Source organism: Lepidochelys kempii, chromosome 6 (genome assembly GCF_965140265.1).
Source record: "Lepidochelys kempii isolate rLepKem1 chromosome 6, rLepKem1.hap2, whole genome shotgun sequence".
NCBI classification, from domain to species: Eukaryota; Metazoa; Chordata; order Testudines; family Cheloniidae; genus Lepidochelys; species Lepidochelys kempii.
Window position 1 is genome coordinate 6,101,511 of NC_133261.1, and position 23,656 is coordinate 6,125,166.

The 23,656-nt window shown below is 43.5% G+C and overlaps 1 pseudogene; it reads left to right on the forward strand.

Annotated features, from left to right (window-relative positions):
- The first annotated feature begins 7,303 nt into the window (after window positions 1–7,303).
- Window positions 7,304–8,302, forward strand: LOC140912775 (olfactory receptor-like protein COR4; annotated as a pseudogene).
- Window positions 8,303–23,656: the final 15,354 nt, after the last annotated feature.

Consider the following 23,656-nt stretch of genomic DNA (forward strand, 5'->3'; position numbering starts at 1 on the left):
TCTTCTACTTAGAGCCTATATTTTTTCTTACCTTCTATATAGATGACGATTTCTTTCCACACAATCAACACAGTAATGAAAACAATCCCAGAGAATCTCCTCCACACCAACCGTCTCTTGGTCCTCACCGGGAGACCGCGAGATGGAGGCTTGCTGCAGCAAGGCTACAGGGGTCTCCGAGGTTCCCCCTGCCCCGCAGCCCTGTCCTGCCGGGCTGTTGTCAAGGGAGCTCTGTGGGGTCACACCCACCTCATCATCTTTGCCCAATAGGCTGAATTCCAAATGCCTTTTGTGAAGTCACTGCCACACTCACCTTTGCCTTGCAGGCCTGATGTCTGCCCCTGGCCTGCCCGGATGCATGTTTGAGCTGCACCCTGGATCTCCCCAGTTGCTCATTATTGATTCTGGGGAGCAAGCAGGCCACCCAGTAAAACAGCAGAGTCTATTCCTCACCCTAAACTGGGTTTTCCATACAGATATAGATTGTGAAACTATTTGATCTCCTAATCCATCTTCTATTTCACTGGCTATGAAATTTCACACGCTTACCACCATATTAAGCCCAATTGCTTGTAATTCATGAAAAGGTGCCATGGCACCTTCCAGAATGATAACCAGTTGTGATGTGAGGATACCAGGAAACAGAGAATCCACCTCTTCTTTGGGTAATTTGTTTCAGGCATTAGTCTCCCTCCCTGTCAAAAATGTGTGCCTTACGTCTCATTTGAATTTCTCTGACTTCAACTGACAGCCATTGGTTCCTGTTGTGCCTTTCTTGGCCAGATCCAAGTAGCCCTGCCCCATGAAATCCAATTTTCCCATCCTGCTGGAATCCCCCCAGCCAGTAGGGTCCTCCGAGCTGTTTGTCTGCTGGGCTGGGGATATCAGACGCACCAGAGGCATGCAGAAGAGAGTGCACTGCATCAGCCCTGTGTTGGGCTCAGGGGTTTGGCCTTGGCAACTTCTGCTCCAGCCACATCTCTGTGTGCCTGGGCTCAGGGCTTCTGACCCCCGTGGTTGCAGCCAGGGCTGGGATGCTGAACTCAGGACTTTCATGCCCCTACTCACTCCTGCTCGCACTCTGGGTGCCTGGGCTCGGGGCTTCTGCCCGGCATCTGCAGCTGGGGCTCAGGGCTTGCCTTGCACTTCCTTCTGGGGCTCAGGGGTCCATTTTTCTGGATGCAGCCAAATTGACCCTTGAGTTAAATTGCCAGGGGACTAGTAGGTAGGAGCCGCCAGTTGAGGTGCTCTCAGATGCAGGGACCCACCCGCACATCTTAGAACCTCCTCTAACTTCATAAAGATTCTTGTCTGCTGCCCTCAGAGCCCAGGTCTGAAGGCAGCACGGAAGTGAGGGTGGCAATGCTGTGACCCCCTCCTAGAACAACCTCTGAACTCCCCCATGATCCCATTTTGGTCGGGACCCCCACCAAACAAAATGTCATTGAGATGGACGTGTTCCCAAGGAATGTGTCAATTTCAAGGAATCAACATTTCCCAGCTGAAAAAAATCTTCTCCTGGAAAACTTTCAATTTTTTTCAGAGTGGTGGCCATGTTAGTCTATATCAGCAAAAACAATGAGGAGTCCTTGTGGCACCTTAGAGACTAACAAATTGATTTGGGCATAAGCTTTTGTGGACTAGAACCCACTTCATCACATGCATGGAGTGAAAAATACAGTAGCAGGTATAAATACACAGCCCATGAAAGGATGGGCATTGCCTTACCAAGTGGGAGGTCAGTCTAACGAGACAATTGAATTAAGAGTAGGATACCAAGGAAGGAAAAATCACTTTTGTCGTGGTAATGTGGGAGGCCCATTTCAAACAGTTGATAAGAAGGTGTGAGTAAGAGTAGGGGAAAATTAGTATGGGGGAAGTTAGGACTTTTGGCTGCAGAATTTTATTTCATTTTTTAATGAGATTGCGTCTTTTAGGTTTTGTGGCACACAAGTAGAGAAGTTTGCAAGATATTGCAAACTTCCAGCAAGAACAATAACACACAAGAGCCCCAAAATCAGAGGGAGAGACTGTAAGCTACTGTCTATAACAGAGAGGCACAATTCACTGGGTACCTGCTGACTGACTGCTGCTAAGCCCCCACTGAGCTGTCTAGCATACAAGTAGGTCCAGGAACCGTGCCCAAAATGTAAAGTCGCAGTATTTAATTTTAACACAACCACAAATACACCAGAGCCTCCAAATTTTCTGTTTTACAAGGTCTCTCCTTGTTTTGGAACACTGAGTTCTAAACATGCCATGGGGAATTTGAATCAAATTTCAGCTACTTATTAGTATGTGTTTGGAACAATCACTAGTGTGCATTCGGTGTTATGTTGTTGGTTTCTTTAGGAAATGCGGGGAATCAGGAGCACTAGGAAAGCCTATTTCCACCTTCACACACACACACACACACACACTCACACTGCACATTTGCTGCCCACTGGTGCTGCCTGAGCAGTAGCATTGTGACATCAGAGATAATCCACCACTCAGCGCTCCCTGCCTCCAGCTCCTTGTCACACCTGGGGAGAATGACTAGCCCCTGGCTGCCACGGCAACAGCTACCTTTGACAACTGCTTGTCCCTTCTTACCAGAACATCATCACAGAAAGGCAGTTTGTAATGAAACAGGACCAGATTTGGATAAGCAGGACAGCCGCCTGCTGGGCTCATTTGGGTTTGTACTGTGGTACGGTACAGTGTTTCTTCTCAAAGGGAAATTGTTTGCTACTTTCCTTAGTAAAGGCTCAGTGAAAATAAGATGCAAAATTCCTGCTCTTTTACTTGGATATTGTTTATCTGCTTCTTACACATTCAGGGTTATAGCTTAGAACTTTCACTGAAACTCAAGTTGCATAAAATGACTTTTGTTTTAATACAGTTTAATTTAATTACTTTCAATACTGTGTTCAGCACAGCACTGAGTGGTGAAAAGGGACCTTCACAAAGATAAGAATGGCAATAAAATATATACTGAAAACAACAGATGAATAAGAGGTTCATTGTTTAAACAGCACTTATATAATAGTTTTTCTTTCTATTAAAAAAACTAAGGAAATTAACAAACCAAAAACCCTTCATTTAATGTTTCTTAGTTTAGCTTTCATCAATAAATTAAGCCGTCAAATAATTCGGATATACAAAGTCAAGGTTTTAAAAAGGATTAAAAGATTACAACTTTTAGCATTCTCAGGTTAGCAAATGTCCAAATAAGTGTTGCCCTGGCACCCTTAATTCAGTCATCTTGTGCCTCTGCGTGGTGATGCAGATTTTAGTTACATCATCCCATGTTGTTTTTTTCCCGTCAGGACCCTGCCTTATTCAGTGTACAAGATTTTCTGCTCTGGGGCTGTGTATTGAAGGAGTCTGTTGTCTGTAGGATCCCTGCCTCATTTATTGCAGAGTTAATGTTGCGTGGGCAACGCTCATTCTGGTAATTCCTAACTTGAAAGTGCTTGACTTTGAAACCTTTTAATCCTTTGTGTATTTTCTATTTTTTAAGGCTTACAACACTGATGAAACCAACCTTTATGACAAAGGGTATTTTTTTGATTGTGACATATCTATTATTTGTCTGTTTAGTGTCAATAGTGTGTACTTTACAAGACAGAAAAATTAAAGGTACTCCCTAATACAAAGACCTAAGGAAGATGGACACATACAAAGAAACCAGCATGTGTAAGGACTGGGAATTTCTTTTTCTCTCTTTCTTTTGAAGTCATTTATACTTAATTATTATTATTTATTAGTAAAGAAAGGGTGGCACATTGGGGAAGTTGTGTGGTGAGGATGTTCCATGCCGAGGGAACAATATGGAAAGACACGAAGAATGGAATGGGAGAAAGAAACACCCATGGTATTGGTGCTAGCTGTACTGGTAAAGCAGAAAGGGAGGGAGGCGATGTAGAAAAGGACAAGATTGCTGATTATGGCCTGTCTCTGTAAATAGCCCTGTACTGGGATGGTTTGGCATTTTAAGGACTGGAGGCCTGAGCTCAGCCAACCCTAGCAGCTAAGAAGGCCCACCTGAACACGGATCAGTGGATTCTTTACTGATCATCTGGGAGCAGAAGAGGAAGTGACTGAGAGAATTGCAGGAGCTGCAGAGAAAGGAAGGAGCAGCAAGGAGGGCTAGAGACAGAGTCTGGCAATAACCTTGGAGGAAAGACCCCGAGAGCAGAGACTAAGGCCAGCAGAAAAATTGCCTTATGCTGTTCTTCTCCTTTTGGTTAGTTGTCTCTTGGAAAATAAATAAAACCTGGCTGGAAGGGCCAGTGAGACTGATCTGTTGTGAGTGCAGCTGTGGAGTCTGGAGGAGGGAGAGATGGATTGCAGGGTGCTACAGATAGACTCAGGCCACCAGGGGATGCTTGGGAGGAGGTCATGAGCAGGGGAGGAGTGGGGTTTGGGAGGAGATGCTCTACAACAGGGCCAAACAGGAACCCTGAATTTGTGCACCTAACAGCTTTCCTGACGTTTCAAGTTCTAAACTCCAACCTGGTCAGAAGGCGGTTGTTCAGAACCATTCATAAGTCACATTTAATTGGTCTGCAAAGTTTCACAGTCACAAGGTCATGCTCCCAGAGTTCAAATAAATTGGAAAACCAGCATCATACGTTGCATGTAGCACCCTGGGCCGGCAAACAGGATGGAACATGGCAGGTACCATTGCTGGAGCAGGCTTGCTGCATGCCGGGGAACAAGTCATGCTCTCCACCACACTGTTAGAGCCCCTTGGGAATCAATGATGAGAATGATGTTAAACCTACTCAGGACCAGCACAGTATAACCACATAATAATGCAAGGCTGGCCATACCTTGACCTTCCCCTGGATTGCTCCAACCTGCCTCGTGTGACAGGCGCTGGGTCAGGGAGCCAGGGGATGGGTTCTACATCAGCCACAGAGCCCATATCTCCTCAGTGGCAGAAACCTTTGCAAAACTTTTAAAGATAATGCATCTACATGTGATTATCCCCTGTCCCCAAGAGAAATATGGTATATTTTAATGAGTCTGCCCATGCTTGTCTTGATGATCAGAGCTAAAAAGTGCTGCAGGGATTCTCTCTCAAAACGATGCTATGCCAAACATTAAAACATACTTCCATCCTATACTTTGAAATCATGAAAGACAACATCTCTCAGAAGGTAGGAGTGAACATTATTAACATTACAATAGAACTGAATTCTCCTTTTGTTTTTACATCAGGAAAAACTCTCTTCAAGTTACCTTGCCCAAGATAGAAATTTGCAGAAGTCAACTTGTTGATTATTGGAATCTGAAATGCAGCCATATTTTTCTTTCAGGATAAAATTATACTCTGGAAGGGGCACTGCTCTCTGGTGAGGACATCAGAAGATGTGAGAACAGAAAGGAGATTGTTCTGAGTCTTTCACATGACTTCTCTCTCGTAGTCCATACCTTGGGTGACTTTCTGAGTGGATTATTGACATGTTCTCTGTCATGAGAAACTCAGCCCAAGCACAGATATTGCCCAATGCAGCTATCCACTAAATTGAGGGGATATTACACCTAAGAAGAAATCCTGGGTCACTGAAACTAATGTGAATTTTGCCATAGACTTCAGTGAGGCCAAGATTAAATATGTGGGGAGTGATGGTTGAGCATTCTCACTGGGGACTCTTCTAAACCTGGACGTCATTTCCCTGGGTACGCAGGTCAGAACTCTGCGTTTTCAGGGCACAGTGTAAGGCTCAGCTCTTTCTCTGACTGCTGTGTGGAGGTTTGGTTGTGGTGAGCTGAGTCCAATGAAAATAAATCATTTCCGTGAATTGAATGGGCTTTCAGTGATATGGCCAGCTCAGTTGCTCTACTGAGCATTATGTAGAATGTGTTTACATTAATCTTTTCTCTGATGTTTTTAACTCCATCTGTCCTTGAATTATATAAAGGGGAATTTGACATCCTCTTTTGAGAGAACTTTTTGCTTGCAGATAGATAGATAGATCTGAGCTATATGAACAGACAGAAGAGCTCTTTTAGCATCAATCCTGCTCTTCCTTTAAAAGTGGGGGTAGGAAATAGTTACATTATAGCAAATTTCTATTAAGCTCTCTGATCTCTGGTTCAGAGTCTCTCTTGAGAAGGAATTTGGTCTGCAGGGGCATTTGGCTTCACCGGTCTTTTTATGAAACACTGAATAAACACACAGTAATTGCCAGATTGGATCAGACCTGAACTCCATCTAGTGTCTTGTCTCTGATAGTGGCTAGTACTAGATGTTTCAAAAGAAGGTTTAATGACCTTTAATATTCAGATGTGGAATAATCAGCCCTTCCCCGCATCTCGCCCTGAACTCTAATAGTTAGAGATTCATTTAAGCCCTGAAGCATAATGTTAGTATCCCTTAGGCATCCAGATCCATACACTATGCTATATAAAGCTGTCAAATCCCTACAGTTTCTTTGTAGTTCTGCTTAACAGCACTCCTAGGATCTACAGACATTTCCCAACTTCTCAACTCACCCATAATACATTCACATAGGATGAAACAGGTTTATAGGCAGTTTGATCCCAACTCAATAATCATAATAAGAATATTATTATTCTTATCTCTATAAAGTTAGGTTAAAAGATAAATCTATTCTGACAATATTTTTTCTTATCATTATAAATATATGTTTCTGAAAATATGTTCACTGTGGTTAATTTTCTCACAAATATTCACCCCTGGCTACACACTTTTAGTCTGATCATTAGAAGTGTATGTGTGGTAATTTTTCAGCAGCCAAAGAACAAGAAGCTTCAGGATTTAGTCAGCATGGCTGTAGTGTCCAGAAGGGATACATTTGGAAGTTCCATTTTTGAACTATTTCCTCAATGAATGTATGTACATACTGTGTACTGCCTGGTTGCCAATGATTTAAAAACATGAAGGCAAATTTCGGTGCTGGAAACTGTCACCCAATAACCAGAGAGTGTGATGCACTCTGTGTCTTCCTCCTATCCATGTTATTGTCCACAGGCATAATGGAGATCCACGGATCCTAAGTCTACACTGATCAGTGAAATTAAAATATCAGCCGAATCAGGGTCAAAATATAAATCAGACTAAATAGCAGAATAATGCACTTTCCTACAGATAAAGGATTTTTTTTTCTCCCTTAGAAGAAGTGAAGGAGTTCTGGGTTTTCCCATCAGTTGTTATAGGTTCCATTCCATAACTCAAAGGGTCTCTGTGCATATGACCACAGTTCTTTATATTAGCATACACAATTCGCATAAGAACTAATGCCTTCCTTTATGGTTGATCCCGCAGCAAGCGCCCAAGGCTGAATGAATGGCTGGAGGAAATTGTACTGCAGTGACCGAGTTCATTCTCACAGGACTGACAGATCGTCTGGAGCTGCAGGTCCCCCTCTTCGCAGTGTTCCTAGTGATCTATGGTATCACCCTGGTGTGGAATCTGGGGATGATGGTTTTAATCAGGATCAACCCCCGACTTCACACCCCCATGTACTTCTTCCTCAAGAATTTGTCCCTCATGGATGTCTGTTACTCCACAGTCATCACTCCCAAGATGCTAATGAGCTTCTTAGCAGAGAGGAAAGCTATTTCCTACACAGCTTGCATCATCCAATATTTTAGCTTCATATTGCTTGCCATCTCTGAGTGCCTTCTGCTGGCAGTAATGGCGTACGACCGTTATGTAGCCATCTGTAACCCGCTGCTGTACACAGTCATCATGTCACCAAAGCACTGCCTACAGCTGGCAGCTGGTTCATATCTATGGGCCTTCCTGAACTCTGTGATACACACAAGCGGTTTGCTAAGATTATCCTACTGCCACTCCAATCTCCTGAATCATTTTTTCTGTGATATGAACCCACTTCTAAAGCTGTCCCCTTCTGGCACCTATGTCAATGAGCTACTTGTTTTCCTCTTTGGCAGTCTGATAGAGGTGATTAGCATTGGGACCATCCTCATCTCATACATCTAAATTATTGCAACTGTGCTGCAGATCCGCTCAACCGACGGCAGGTGCAAAGCCTTCTCCACCTGCACCTCCCACCTGACGGCCGTCTCCATGTTCCACGGGACAATTCTCTTCATGTACTTCCGACCCAGTGCCAGCTACATGCTGGACACAGACAAAATGGCCTCAGTGTTCTACACGGTGGTGATCCCCATGCTGAACCCCCTCGTCTACAGCTTGAGGAACAAGGATGTGATGGATGCCCTAAGGAGAGCAATAGAGACAAAATTGAGGGCCCATTTTCCCCCAAAGGGTGTCTTAATAGGAAAACCAAATCCTTCAATGGCTGCTCTGCACACATAGGGCTTGTTTCCACTATGGGGTGGATCAATGTTGTGGCGATCGATCCACTGGGGGACAATTTAGCAGGTCTAGTGAAGACTCACTGGATCGACCCCGATTGCTCTCCCATTGACTCTGGTACTCCACCAGAATGAGATGAGTAAGGGGAGTCAACAGGAGAGTTTCTTCTGTAGACTCAGCGAAGTGTGGACCCAGCAATAAGTAGATCTAAGCTACGCCTATTTGAGTGACACTACTAACAAAACTCAAATTATGTAGCTTCGATTGACCTGTTCCCTAAGTGTAAACTAGGCCATGTGCTCTGATTCAGAAAGTCCATAAGCACATGTTTAAGTATGTCTCCCTTCGGCTTCAGTGGGACATAACCATATGTTTAAAGTTAAACATGTATTTAAGTGCTGCCTCAGACAGAGATGCTTTTCTGAGCAGACACCTTATGTGCATAAAAAGGCCATGTCAGTTATTAAATGATGGTTTGGCTCCCCTGTACCGATAGTAAAATACTTTGAAATTGATTTTTCAGTGTAAGATGTAAGAGTGTGATTCAAATATTGCTTAGAATTACTGAATAAAAGGGAAAAGTTCACACTGCAACCATGGAGTCATGAGCAATAACCAGGGCTGGTTTGATACTCCAAAAACATTGACAGATAATTTTTCAAATAAATGTTGTGATTTTGCTTCAATCAGATCCACAGCCCAACTCATCTGTTTTCCTGGAGACACTTGTGTCCATGTAATTATGTTGAAAACTTTGTCTGTTGAAAGGGAGAATGTCATGAATGCTCACTCAGATATAATATTTTGTCAGTACTCACACCAAAAATCGCCCCCGCCCCCACCCCACACACACGCACATAACTCTTTGGTCACCTAAATTACCTGGTCTTTAATTGCAACTCCTAAACTCACAAACACATACAGACACATTTTCAAGGATAAAGAAAAGGAGTACTTGTGGCACCTTAGAGACTAACCAATTTATTTGAGCATGAGCTTTCGTGAGCTACAGCTCACTTCATCAGATGTATACCGTGGAAACTGCAGCAGACTTTATATACACACAGAGAATATGAAACAATACCTCCTCCCACCCCACTGTCCTGCTGGTAATAGCTTATCTAAAGTGATCAACAGGTGGGCCATTTCCAGCACAAATCCAGGTTTTCTCACCCTCCACCCCCCCACACAAATTCACTCTCCTGCTGGTGATAGCCCATCCAAAGTGACAACTCTTTACATAATCAAGTCGGGCTATTTCCTGCATAGATCCAGGTTTTCTCACATCCCCCCCACCCCCATACACACACAAACTCACTCTCCTGCTGGTAATAGCTCATCTAAACTGACCACTCTCCAAGTATAAATCCAAGTTAAACCAGAACATCTGGGGGGGGGGTAGGAAAAAACAAGAGGAAACAGGCTACCTTGCATAATGACTTAGCCACTCCCAGTCTCTATTTAAGCCTAAATTAATAGTATCCAATTTGCAAATGAATTCCAATTCAGCAGTTTCTCGCTGGAGTCTGGATTCGAAGTTTTTTTGTTTTAAGATAGCGACCTTATAGTCATTGTTGGTGAATGCCACAATTATTGAGATCTCAATGTAAAAGACCTTGGGCCCTATTTTCCTAAGTGCTGAGTACTTGCAGCTCCCCTTGACTTCAGCTGGAGTGATGGATCTTTTATTTCTGGAAATGAGGGATCGAGGGGACTGAAGTTGGGCACCAAAAGCACTGGCCATTTCTGAAACTTTTGGGCATGGCGAATTACAACAGTGAATACCTAAAGCACCAGTCACCTCAGAGTACATCCACACTGCAATGTAAGCCCAGGGTTTGAACTCATGCTCAAGTCAACTCAAGCGCCCTTCCATCTCCACATAAATTACACTAACCAAGGGCTCAAAGCCCGGGTCCGAGGACCCCACAGTGAAAGAAGGTCTAAGCCTGAGTCAAGCTGAAACCCAGGGGTTACATTTTTTATTGGTTTGCAGTGTAGATGCAGCCCCTCTGGACTCCTGCTCTGGGAGTCAGCCAAAAATATCCCAAAGGCTGAGTTTCTTTGTCCTCTGGACAATAAATAATAGGAAACTGTCCCACACTGCACCACGAACAAAGAGCTAGAGTGGTCACATTTTGGAAGTGCGCCAGGAACTCTGGGATCTGGGTGTTTGAAATGGGAATCACATAATGCCGTGTAGATGCTGGAGCCCCAGTTTGGGATCCAGGGTACAACAATCCCTAACCTGGGGTTACAAATGAGTGTAGATTCTCAAACCCGACGTTAACAAACTCAGGCTTTGCAAATGTGAGATCTACAGCCCAGGGCTTACACTGCAGTGTAGACATGTCCTCAGAGAGCTAGTGAGTCACTGTGGTGTGGCTGTGTGTTCAGCACAATGGGGCTCTGGTCTCGGTTTGCACCTCCAGTCACGACTGTAAAAGTGAGAACATTGAACTTCGGGCAAGTTTCAAACACCTGCCAGGCTCCTGCTAAGATTCTTTGATTTCATACGTATGACGCAGCAGAGTTCCCCTCAGGAAATGGAGAGATTGAACTAATCTGTGGAATCCCAGCCTAACCCCTAGGCCCACTGCCTTTCAGACCCATGACACCCAGTCAAACATTTCCCTCTTTTTCATGTAATTTGTTCCCTTCTGCCTCTGTCTGCTGCCACCCCCTTTCTGCCCTCACCCATACACCGTTTGGTTTTATCTGAGCCCAAAACACAGCTCGGACCCAGGGCAGGGGACAGAGCAATTTTAAAGGCTGGGGAGCCTCCTGCATGGCCTACAGAAGCAGCAGAATCCCAGAGCTGTGCAGGCAGAGGAAGGGGGCAAAGAACAGAGCCACACCCAGCTACCAGCACCAGCCGTCTTAACAGAAAGCATCACCCAGCCCATCACATAGAACCATAAGACTAGTCATACGGCGTCAGACCAATGGTCCATCTAGCCAAGTGACCTGTCTTCCACAATGGCCAATGCCAGATGTTTCAGAGAGAATGAACAGAACAGGGCAATTATCCAGTGATCCATCCCCTGTCATCCACTCCCAGCTTCTGTCAGCCAGAAGTTTAGGGACATCTATAGCATGGGATTGCGTCCCTGACCATCCTGGCTAATAGCTATTGATGGACCGATCCTCCAAGAACTTATCTAATTCTTTTAAAAACCCAGTTATACTTTTGGCCTCACAACATCCCCTGGCAATCATTGTCCTCTGAAGAGCTCTACTGCTGACAGCTGAAATTCTTCTTATACACCTCAAATATTGGCTTGTGTTTTAGGGACTGAGTTCCAAACCCTACGTTGTTGTATACTTTCATTGAAGTCACTTGAAGTCAAAGGAACTGCACAAATGACAGCAAATGAGGATCTGGCCCTGCAAATAAGGAGTTCTACTGATATATCTTATTTTTATTACTTAGTTTATCCAAGGGAAGGTCAAGAAGTGCCTTAAGCATGCTATATATGTGCCTGTGTGGGACAAAGATTTCCAATCGGGTAAGGATCTTCAATTCTGCAGACAGAGGCATAAAATTCAGTGACTGGAAGCTAAATAAACTCAGTCAAGATATGAGGTGCACCTTTTCTTCCTGAGGGTAATTAATTATTGGAACAAATTACTTATTACTGTGGCAGATGTTCCATCACGTAATGTCTTAAAATCAAGGCGATATATCTTTCTATATCATATACTATAGCTCAAAGAGAATTCATGGGCTCGATGGATAAATTAAGGGGTGAGGGACTTGTGCCTATCTTATAAAGGAAGTTCAACTAGATGAAGGTATTGTTCCTTTCAGCATGTTTAAGTCACTTTAAAAAAATCCAGGAATCTGAGTCTCTTTATGTCTTCTCAACACATCTTGATTTCTGACCTATAATGATACAGAACAATAACCCTGTTATCTCTGTTCAGAATATGACATTTCTTTCAGCAGCTATTCGCACATCCCATAGCAGTGTGGAAGTGGAGACACTGAGAGAAATCCTGGGCTTAACAAGACACGTATAAATCTGGAATAACTTTATAGATTTCACTGGTTTAACGATGGCATAAGAGCCTGAGCCAAAGGTGCTGAACTCAATGACAGCTTTCCATTGACTTCAGATCAAGGCATAGAATTTGATGCACTACTTAACTCTTCCTTGTTGGGAAGAGTCATCTCTGCCTATATCTCCTCCCATCCTGAACCAGGAACTGGGGGTCTTGCCAAGATGCTCCAATACAATGCAAGGCTCTCTCAGTCTCACGAGCTGCAAGAAAAGAGAGTTCCCAAAGAACAGCAGCAAAAGGGTTAAGGAGCATAAAGTTTAATTCTACAGACACAAAACTATTCTTGTCTGCTAACTATGCCCATTGCAACTGATGTTCAAGAGATGTCTTCAGATGCTGGTATTTACATATTCCCAATATATTTGATTATCGTCATTATGTTTATACCCAAGAGCATATCTAGTGTTGCAGTGGGTGAACGAATACTTTGATCAATACTGAGAGCAAAAGGCCAAACAGGAAGGAAGGGCTGGCAGTCTGGGTTCTAGCCTGGAATTTAGAAGTTGAGTTAAATTCCTATCTCTGCCACAGATTTGCTGTGTGACCTTGGACAAGTCACTTAGCCCCTCATTTGAAATTCTGTAAAATGGGGTTAATAGCACTTCCTTATTTCACAGAGGTGTTCTGAGGACACAGTCATGAGAAGGTTGTGAGATACTCAATCGTTGCAGTATCTGGAGCCATATATGTCCTTTAAACACATCGCAAATACCTTACTTATGTTGGGGAATGCTGATCCACATGAGCTGTCCCATTCACTACTGCAGGAATAAGATGTCACCCATCAATAAGAGTCCAGTGATGCGGCTCAGACAGATGTAGAAAATGGTTACCATTATCAATAAGAATATTCTTATAACCGAGCTATCGGGACGCCTTTGGTGTGGTGTGTGTGTGTCCTTTCTCGTAGATACCACGCCTGACATTCAAAGTGCAGGGCATTTTTTCATGAAAAGGAGATAGAAGGGAGGGGAGTTGAATTAATAATAAATTTGTGTCATATGAATTCCCAAAGGCCTGCCCCTTCCTTTCCTCTTCTGTGGCAAATATCCTAAACTCTGGATTGAGACATGGATTCCACAGGCCAGATGCTTTGAAAATGATCCACTAGCTGATTCAGAAATGACCATTAAAAGGAAGAGAGACAAGCTATGGAATAAAGCTGTGGATAGAGGTGAACGCATTTGAAGAAAATCAGGGCCCAGTTGTGACAGGGTGTGGCCAGACTGCACTATTTTGTGGCTATACTGTGCTGGTGTAATGGCCCTGAGTATATTTAACATCATTACATAAGAACATAAGAACTGACATACTGGGTCAGACTAAAAGTCCATCTAGCCCAGTGTCCTGTCTTCCAACAGTAGCCAGTGCCAGGTGCCCAGAGGGAATGAAAAGAAGAGGTAATGATCAAGTGATCCTTCCTTTGTTGCTCATTCCCAGCTGCTGGCAAACAGAGGCAAGGGACACCATCCCTGCCCAGCCTGGCTAATAGCCATTGATGGACCAATCCTCCATGAATGTATCTAGTTCTTTTTTGAACCCTGTAATAGTCTTGGCTTTCACAATATCTTCTGGCAAGGAGTTCCACAGGTTGACTGTGCATTGTGTGAAGAAATACTTCCTTTTATTTGTGTTAAACCTGCTGCCTATTCATTTCATTTGGTGACCCCTAGTTCTTGTGTTATGAGAAGTAGTAAACAACACTTCTTTATCTACTTTCTCTACACCAGTCATGATTTTATAGACCTCAATCATTTCTCCCCTTAGCTGTCTCTTTTTCAAGCTGAAAAGCTCCAGTCTTATTAATTTCTCTTCATATGGAAGCCGTTCCATACCCCTAATCATTTTTGTTGCCCTTTTCTGAATCTTTTTCAATTCCAATATGTCTTTTTTGAGATGGGGCGACCACATCCGCACACAGTATTCAAGATGTGGGCGTACCATGGATTAATAGAGAGGCAAGATGATATTTTCTGTCCTATTATCTATCCCTTTTTTAATTATTCCCGCCAGTCTGTCCTGTTTTTGGACTGCCACTTCACATTGAGTGGATGTTTTCAGAGAACTGTCCACAATGACTCCGAGATCACTTCCTTGAGTGGTAACAGCTAACTTAGACCCCATCATTCTCATCACTGATTCTGAAGGGTCTGTAACAGTGTGGCGGAGAGCATGACTTGGTCCCCGGCATGCAGCATCCCTGCTCCCACAGTGGTACCTGCCATGTTCCATTCTCTTTGCCAGCCCAGGGTGCCATTTGCAATGTACAATGTTGGTTTTCCAATTTATTTGAACTCTGGGAACATGACCTTGTGTCTGTGAAACTTCGCAGCCCAATTAAATGTGTCTTATGGATGGTTCTGAACAGTCACCTTCCGACCGGTTGGAGTCTAGAACTTGAAACATCAGGAAAGCTGGTGGGTGCACAAATTCAGGGTTCCCATTCAGCCCTGTTGTGGAGCAGTCTCCTCCCAAACCCCACTCCTCCCCTGCTCATGACCTCCTCCCAAGCACCCCCTGGTGGCCTGAGTGGTCCTGCAGAACTCTGCCATCCATCTCTCCCTCCTCCAGGTTTCACAGCTGCACTTACAACAGATTGGTCTTGCCGGTCCTTCCAGCCAGGTTTTATTTATTTTCCAGAGACAACAAACCAAAAGGAGAAGAACAGCATAAGGCAAATTTGCTGCTGGCCTTAGTCTCTGCTCTCGGGGTCTTTCCTCCAAGGTTATTGCCAGACTCTGTCTCTAGCCCTCCTTGCTGCTCCTTCCTTTCTCTGCAGCTCCTGCAATTCTCTCAGCCACTTCCTCTTCTGCTCCCAGATGATCAGTAAGAGAATCAGCTGATCTGTGTTCAGGTGAGCCTTCTTAGCCGCTAGGGTTGGCTGAGCTCAGGCCTCCAGTCCTTAAAATGCCAAACCACCCCAGTACAGGGCTATTCACAGAGACAGGCCATAATCAGCAATCTTGTCCTTTTCTACATCACCTCCCTCCCTTTCTGCTTTACCAGTACAGTTAGCACCAATAACATGGGTGTTTCTTTCTCCCATTCCATTCTTCGTGTCTTTCCATATTGTTCCCTCGGCATGGAACATCCTCACCACACAACTTCCCCAATGCACCACCCTTTCTTTACTAATAAATAATAATAATTAAGTATAAATGACTTCAAAAGAAAGAGAGAAAAAGAAATTCCCAGTCCTCACACATGCTGGTTTCTCTGTATGTGTCCGTCTTCCTTAGATCATGAGTTCTTTGTATTAGGGAGTGTCTTTAGTTTTTCTGTCTTGTAAAGTACACACTATTGACAGTAAACAGACAAATAATATGTCACAAACAAAAAAAAATACCCTTTGTCATAAAGGTTGGTTTCATCAGTGTTGTAAGCCTTAAAAAATAGAAAATACAAAAAGGATTAAAAGGTTTCAAAGTCAAGCACTTTCAAGATAGGAAATACCACAATGAGCGTTGCCCACACAACATTAACTCTGCAATAAATGAGGCAGGGATCCTACAGACAACAGACTCCTGCGATACACAGCCCCAGAGCAGAAAATCTTGTGCACTGAATAAGGCAGGGTCCTGACGGGAAAAAAACAACATGGGATGATGTAACTAAAATCTGCATCATCACACAAAGGCACAAGATGACAGAATTAAGGGTGCCAGGGCAACACTTATTTGGACATTTGCTAACCTGAGAATGCTAAAAGTTGTAACCTTTTAATCCTTTTTAAAACCTTGACTTTGTATATCCGAATTATTAGACAGCTTAATTTATTATTGAAAGCTAAACTAAGAAACATTAAATGAAGGGGTTTTGGTTTGTTAATTTCCTTAGTTTTTTTAATAGAAAGAAAAACTATTATATAAGTGCTGTTTAAACAATGAACCTCTTCATCATCTGTTGTTTTCAGTATATATTTTATTGCCATTCTTATCTTTGTGAAGGTCCCTTTTCACCACTCAGTGCTGTGTTGAACACAGTATTGAAAATAATTGAATTAAACTATATTAAAACAAAACTCATTTTATGCAACTTGAGTTTCCGTGAAAGTTCTAAGCTCCAATCCTCAATTTGTAAGAAGCAGATAAACAATATCCAAGAAAAAGAGCTGGATCTTTGCATATCACTTTCACCTAGCCCTTACTAAGGAAAGTAACAAACACTGGCCCTTTGAGAAGAAACACTGTACTGTACCGCAGGACAAACCCAAATGAGCGCAGCAGGCGGCTGCCCTGCTTATGCAAATCTGGTCCTGTTTCATTACAAACTGCCTTTCTGTGATGATGTTCTGGTCATAAGGGGACAAGCAGTTGTCACAGGTAGCTGTTGCCATGGCAGCCAGGGGCTAGTCATTCTCCCCAGGTGTGACAAGGAGCTGGAGGCAGGGAGCGCTGAGTGGTGGATTATCTCTGATGTCACAATGCTACTGCTCAGGCAGCACCAGTGGGCAGCAAATGTGCAGTGTGTGTGTGTGGGGGGGGGGGGGAAACAGGCTTTCCCAGTGCTCCTGTTTCCTCAAATTTCCTAAAGAAACCAACAACATAACACCGAATGCACAGCAGTGATTGTTCCAAACACATACTAATCAGTAGCTGAAATTTGATTCAAATTCCCCATGGCATGTTTAGAACTCAGTGTTCCAAAACAAGGAGAGACCTTGTAAAACAGAAAATTTGGATGCTCTGGTGTATTTGTGGTTGTTTTAAAATTGAATACTGCGACTTTAAATTTTGGGCACGGTTCCTGGACCTACTTGTATGCTAGACAGCTCAGTGGGGGCTTAGCAGCAGTCTGTCAGCAGGTACCCAGAGACTTGTGCCTCTCTGTTATAGGCAGTAGCTTACATTCTCTCCCTCTGATTTTGGGGCTCTTGTGTGTTATTGTTCTTGCTGGAAGTTTGCAATGTCTTGCAAACTTCTCTGCTTGTGTGCCACAAAACCTAAAAGACGCAATCTCATTAAAAAATGAAATAAAATTCTGCAGCCAAAAGTCCTAACTTCCCCCATACTAATTTTCCCCTACTCTTACTCACACCTTCTTATCAACTGTTTGAAATGGGCCACCCTCATTACCACAACAAAAGTGATTTTTCCTTGCTTAGTATCCTACTCTTAATTCAATTGTCTTGTTAGACTGACCTCCCACTTGGTAAGGCAATGCCCATCCTTTCATGTGCTGTGTATTTATACCTGCTACTGTATTTTTCACTCCATGCATGTGATGAAGTGGGTTCTAGTCCACGAAAGCTTATGACCAAATAAACTTGATAGTCTCTAAGGTGCCACAAGGACTCCTCATTGTTTTTGCTGATACAGACTAACATGGCCACCACTCTGAAAAAAAATGAAAGTTTTCCAGAAGAACATTTGTTTTCAGCTGGGAAATGTTGATTCCTTGAAATTGACACATTCCTTGGGAACACGTCCATCTCAATGACATTTTGTTTGGTGGGGGTCCTGACCAAAATGGGATCGTGGGGGAGTTCAGAGGTTGTTGTGGGGGGGTCACAGCATTGCCACGCTCACTTCTGTGCTGCCTTCAGACCTGGGCTCTGAGGGCAGCAGCCAAGAATCTTTCTGAAGTTAGAGGAGGTTCTAAGATGTGCGAGTGGGTCCCTGCTTCTGAGAGCAGCTCAGCTGGGGGCTCCTACTTACTAGTCCCCTGGCAAATTAAGACAAGGGCCAATTTGGTGGCATCCTTAAAAATGGACCCCTGAGCCCCAGAAGGAAGTGCAAGGGAAGCCCTGAGCCCCAGCTGCAGATGCCGGGCAGAAGCCCCGAGCCCAGGCACCCAGAGTGCGAGCAGGAGTGGGTAGGGGCATGAAAGTCCTGAGTTCTGCACCCCAGCCCTAGCTGCAACCACGGGGATCAGAAGCCCTGAGCCCAGGCACCCAGAGATGTGACTGGAGCAGAAGTTGCCAAGGCCAAACCACTGAGCCCAACGCAGGGCTGATGCAGTGCACTCTCTTCTGCATGCCTCTGGTGCGTCTGATATCTCCAGCCCAGCAGACAAACAGCTAGGAGGACCCTACTGGGTTCTCCTGGCTTGGGGGATTCCAGGAGAGATTGGATTTCATGGGGCAGGGCTACTTCGATCTAGCCAAGAAAGGCACAACAGGAACCAACGGCTGTCAGCTGAAGCCAGAGAAATTCAAATGAGATGTAAGGCACACATTTTTGACAGTGAGGGAGACTAAACCCTGGAACAAATTACCCAGGGAAGAGGTGGATTCTCTGTTTCCTGGTATACTCGCATCACAACTGGTTATCATTCTGGAAGGTGCCATGGCACCTTTTCGTGAATTACAAGTATTGGGCTTAATATGGTGTTAAGAGTGTGAAATTTCATAGCCGGTGAAATAGAGGCCGGATTAGGACATCAAATAGTTTCACAATCTATGTCTGTATGGAAAACACAGTGTGGGGTGAAGAATAGCCTCTGCTGTTTTACTGGGTGGCCTGCTTGCTCCCCAGAATCAATCATGAGCAAGTGGGGAGATCCAGGGTGCAGCTCAAACATGCATCCAGGCAGGCCAGGGGCAGACATCAGGCCTGCAAGGGAAAGGTGAGTGTGGCAGTGACTTCACAAAGGCCTTTGGCAGGAACTCAGCCTATTGGGCAAAGATGATGAGGCGGGTGTGACCCCACAGAGCTCCCTTGACAACAGCCCGGCAGGACAGGGATATGGGGCAGGGGGAACCTCGGAGACCCCTGTAGCCTTGCTGCAGCAAGCCTCCATCTCGCGGTCTCTCGGTGAGGACCAAGAGATGGTTGGTGTGGAGGAGATTCTCGGGATTGTTTTCATTACTGTGTTGATTTTGTGGAAAGAAATCATCATCTGTGTAGAAGGTAAGAAAAAATATCGTCTCTAAGTAGAAGATGGGGGACTCTATCCTAGCAGATTCAAAGGCATCCCCACCCTCCCAGTGAAAAAGTTTTTCCTCATATCCAAGCCTTCCACACTGCAACTTGAGATCATTGCTCCTTGTTCTGTCGTCTGCCAGCTCTACGAATTCAGGGTTTAGCTCTACGAATCTAGGGTTGGCTGAGCTCAGGCCTCCAGTCCTTAAAATGCCAAACCACCCCACTTCAGGGCTATTTACAGGGACAGGACATAATCAAAAATCTAGGTCTTTTCTACATCACCTCCCACCCTCTCTGCTTTACCAGCTAGCACCAATACCACGTGTTTCTTTCTCCCATTCCATTCCCTGTGTGTTTTCAAATTGCTTCCTCTGCATGGAACATCTTCACCATGCAAGTTCCCCAATGCACCACCCTTTCTTTAATAATACTAATGATTATTCATCAAAAGAAAAAGAAATTGCTAGTTCTTATATACCCTGCTTGCTTTGTATTTTTCAGTCTTCCTTCGACCATAGGATCTTTGAATTAGGGAGTGTCCTTACTTTTTCTGCCTTGTAAAGCACACACTGTTGATACTGGACAGATAAATAATGGATACATCATGCACACACCAAAAAAAACACCTTTGTCATAAAGGTTGGTCTTGTCAGTAAAGTAAGCCATAAAAATTAGGAAAGGCACAAAGAACCAAAAAGCTGCAAACTCAGGTTAGGAAATACCAGAATGAGCATTGCCCATGCAACATTAACTCTGCAATAAATGAGGCAGGGATCCTACAGACAACAGACTCCTTCAATACACAGCCCGAGAGCCAAAAATCATGTGTACTGAATAAGGAAGGGGTCCAGAGGCAAAAAAAATAATATAGGATCATGTAATTAGTCTGCATCATCATGCAAAGGCACAAGAGGACTAAATTAAGGGTGCCAGGGCAACATTTATTTGGATATTTGCTAACCTGAGCATGCTAAACTTTGTAACCTTTTAATCCTTTTTAAAACCTTGACTTTGTATTTCTTAATTATGTATGGTTTCAGTTATTGATGAAAGCCAACTTAAGTAACGTTAAATGAAGGGGTTTTTGTTTGTTAATTTCTTTTTTTTAATAGAAAGAAAATATTTTATATATGTGCTATTTAAACAATGAAGCTCTTACTCAAGTGTTGTTTTCAGTATATATTTTATTGCCATTCTTATCTTTGTGAAAATCCCTGTTTCACCACTCAATGCTGTGTTGATCACAGTATAGAAAGTGAGTAAATTAAACTGTATTAAAAAAAACCCCTCATTTTATGCAACTTCAGTTTCAGTGAAAATTCTAAGCTATAATCGTCAATTTGTAAGAAGCAGATAAACAATATCAAAGAAAAAGAGCTGGAATTTTGCATCTTATTTTCAGTGAGCCCTTACTAAGTAAAGTAGCAAACAATTGTCCTTTGAGAAGAAACACTGTACCGTACCACAGTACAAACCCAAATGAGCACAGCAGGAGACTGTCATGCTTACCCAAATCTGGTCCTGTTTCATTACAAACATCCTTTCTGGGATGATGTTCTGGTAAGAAGGGGGCAATCAGTTGCCAAAGGTAGCTGTTGCCATGGCAGCCAGGGGCTAGTCATTCTCCCCAGGTGTGACAAGGAGCTGGAGGCAGGGAGCGCTGAGTGGTGGATTATCTCTGATGTCACAATGCTACTGCTCAGGCAGCACCAGTGGGCAGCAAATGTGCATGGGGGGAGGGGCGGAGAAACAGGCTTTCCCAGTGCTCCTGGTTTCGCTAATTTCTTAAAGAAACCAACAACACAGAAAACACATTAATGGTGATTCCACACACATGCGAATTAGTAGCTGAAATTTGATTCAAATTCCCCATGGCTTGTTTCGAAACCAGTGTTCCAAAACAAGGAGAGACCTTGTAAAACAGAAAATGTTAATGCACTGGTGTATTTGTGATTGTGTTGAAATTGTGAGTTTAAATTTGGGGCATGGTTCCTGGACCTGCTTGCATGTTGGAGAGCTCAGTAGGGCAGCACGCAATCAGGGCGTAGTAGCAGTCAGTCAGCAGGTACCCAGTGAGTTGTGCCTCTCTGTTATAGTCAGCAGCCTACATTCTCTCTCTCTGATTTTTGGGTTCTTACATGTTATTGTTCTGGCTCCTGAGAAACAAATTAGAGAGACATTGTGAACTTCCAGCAAGAGTATTTTATGTTTTCTCTAACTTCTCTGCTTGTGTGCCACATAACATAAAAGACACAATCCTGTAAAAAATGAAATAAAATTCTGAAGCCAAATGTAGTTTTGAAACAAAAAAATTCAACCATTTCATTCTGATAAGGTTGATCTTCCTGAAGCACTTCACTTTTCCTTTCCCTTTCACAGGGAGGAGCCTAAATTAGGTTTCCCTAAATCCATGATTGGAATACTCAAACATTTCCCCTCTTTTTCATGCAATTTGCTCCCTTCTGCCTCTGGCTGCTGCTACCCCTTTTCTGCCCTCACCCAAACACAGTGGAGATTTTATCTTGCTCCCTTGCCGCAGTACAGCTCAGACCCAGGGCAGGGGAGCCAGCTCTGTGGCCTACAGAGGCAGCGGTATCCTAGAGCTGAGAACTGTGCAGGCAGAGGAAGAGGGCAAAAACTAGAGCCACCCCCAGCTACCAGCACCAGCCATCTTAAGAAAAAGCATCACCCAGCCCATGATAGAATCACAGAATTGGAAGGGACCTTGAGATGTCATCAAGTCCAGCTCCCTGAGCTCATAGCAGGAGCAAGCACCACCAAGAACATCCCTGACAGGTGTTTGTCTAACCTGCTCTGAAAAATCTCCAACTGCCCCAGGCAGTTTATTCCAGGGCTTAACCACCCTGACCGTTAGGAATTATTTTCTAACGTCCAACCTAAACCTCCCTTGCTGAAATTTAAACCCACTGTTTCTTGTCCTACCATCAGAGGTTAAGGAGAATAATTTCTTCTCCTTCCTCCTTGTAACAACCTTTTAAGTATTTGAAAACTGTTAACATGTCCCCTCTCAGTCTTCTCTTTTCCAGACTAAACAAACCGAATTCTTTCAATCTTCCCTCATAGGTCATGTTTTCTTGACCTTTAATAATTTTTGTTGCTCTTCTCTGGACTCTCTCCAATTTGTCCCCATGTTTCCTGAAATGTAGTGCCCAGAACTGGACATGATACTCCAGTTGAGGTCTTATCAGAGCTTTGTAGAGTGGAAGCATTACTTCTTGTGGCTTGCTTACAACACTCCTGCTAATGGTGGATTGTCTGTCACTTGAAGTCTTCCCAACTGGATACCTAGCTAAATGATGTGTTAGAGCTAAAATAATAATAATAATAATAATAATAATAATAATTAATAATAAAAATTTGAGCTTGATACAGAAATTATTGGACAAGGTTTTGTTATGCGGGAGGTCAGATTAGATGATCATATTGTCCTCTTCTGGACTTAAAATGTATGAAAAATCAATTTTACCCCATGAGGAGTGGTAAACTCTGCTCTGTGTGGATGCCAAGCCTTACAATTAGTGCTTTACAAAGTTAAAGTTGTTTGATTGCTGTAACTGTGCTCTTTCCACAGTTTAACATGTCTGGATTTCTTTTAAGCTTAACTTTGACACTGAATTCACCGACTCCTCCATACGGAAAGACAGACTTAGCCATTCATTTTCAGTTACACTGCCCCTGAGACCTCTTTTGTGGCTTAGCAAAACAGTGAGAGCTTTCTGTAAAACTAAGCAAAGAATAATAGAGAAAGCTACTTAGCACGTGCATCATTTGGAGGTCAGATAGGGCACCACAGAGGGCATTGTAATGAGCCCCTCTATGCCTGGCTTGAGACTATAATTGAAGGTGTAACGTACTTCGGAGACTTGATCCCTAAATGCCACAGAAATGAATATATAAGGTTTGTGGTGCCTTAACATGTTCCTTAGGGATGAAGAGTGAGTGAACACTTTCATCCACCAGCAGCTATGGTTCAATACCTCTTTCCTTCAGTGGAGGTGGGTTAACTATTTTTCTTCCCTTCTGATTCCTGGACATAATTTTTCATTTTCTCCATTTACTTAGACGTGTGATGTTAGTGTAGTCAACCTTTTGGCAACTTGAGACAGACATTGTTTGTTTGTTCATTTTTTCTGTCTCAGGATAAATAACAGTGAAAACGGACATGGTTCATGAAAAAGAGCCTGAAAGGTCCAGGTGGATACTAGGTAAGAATCCAGTATTGTACATAGAGATGCATCTGAGTTACACACTTCAGAGATCTGGAATCAGATTCAGATCCAACTTCTGTAACCTTTGATGATTTTCAGATTCTGGGCTTTGGTTACAGCCAATTATAGAGATAAGTCAGGGTTGTAAAACTTGTATTTATTGTTGTTGTGTTATCAGTTAGAGATCAGTGCCC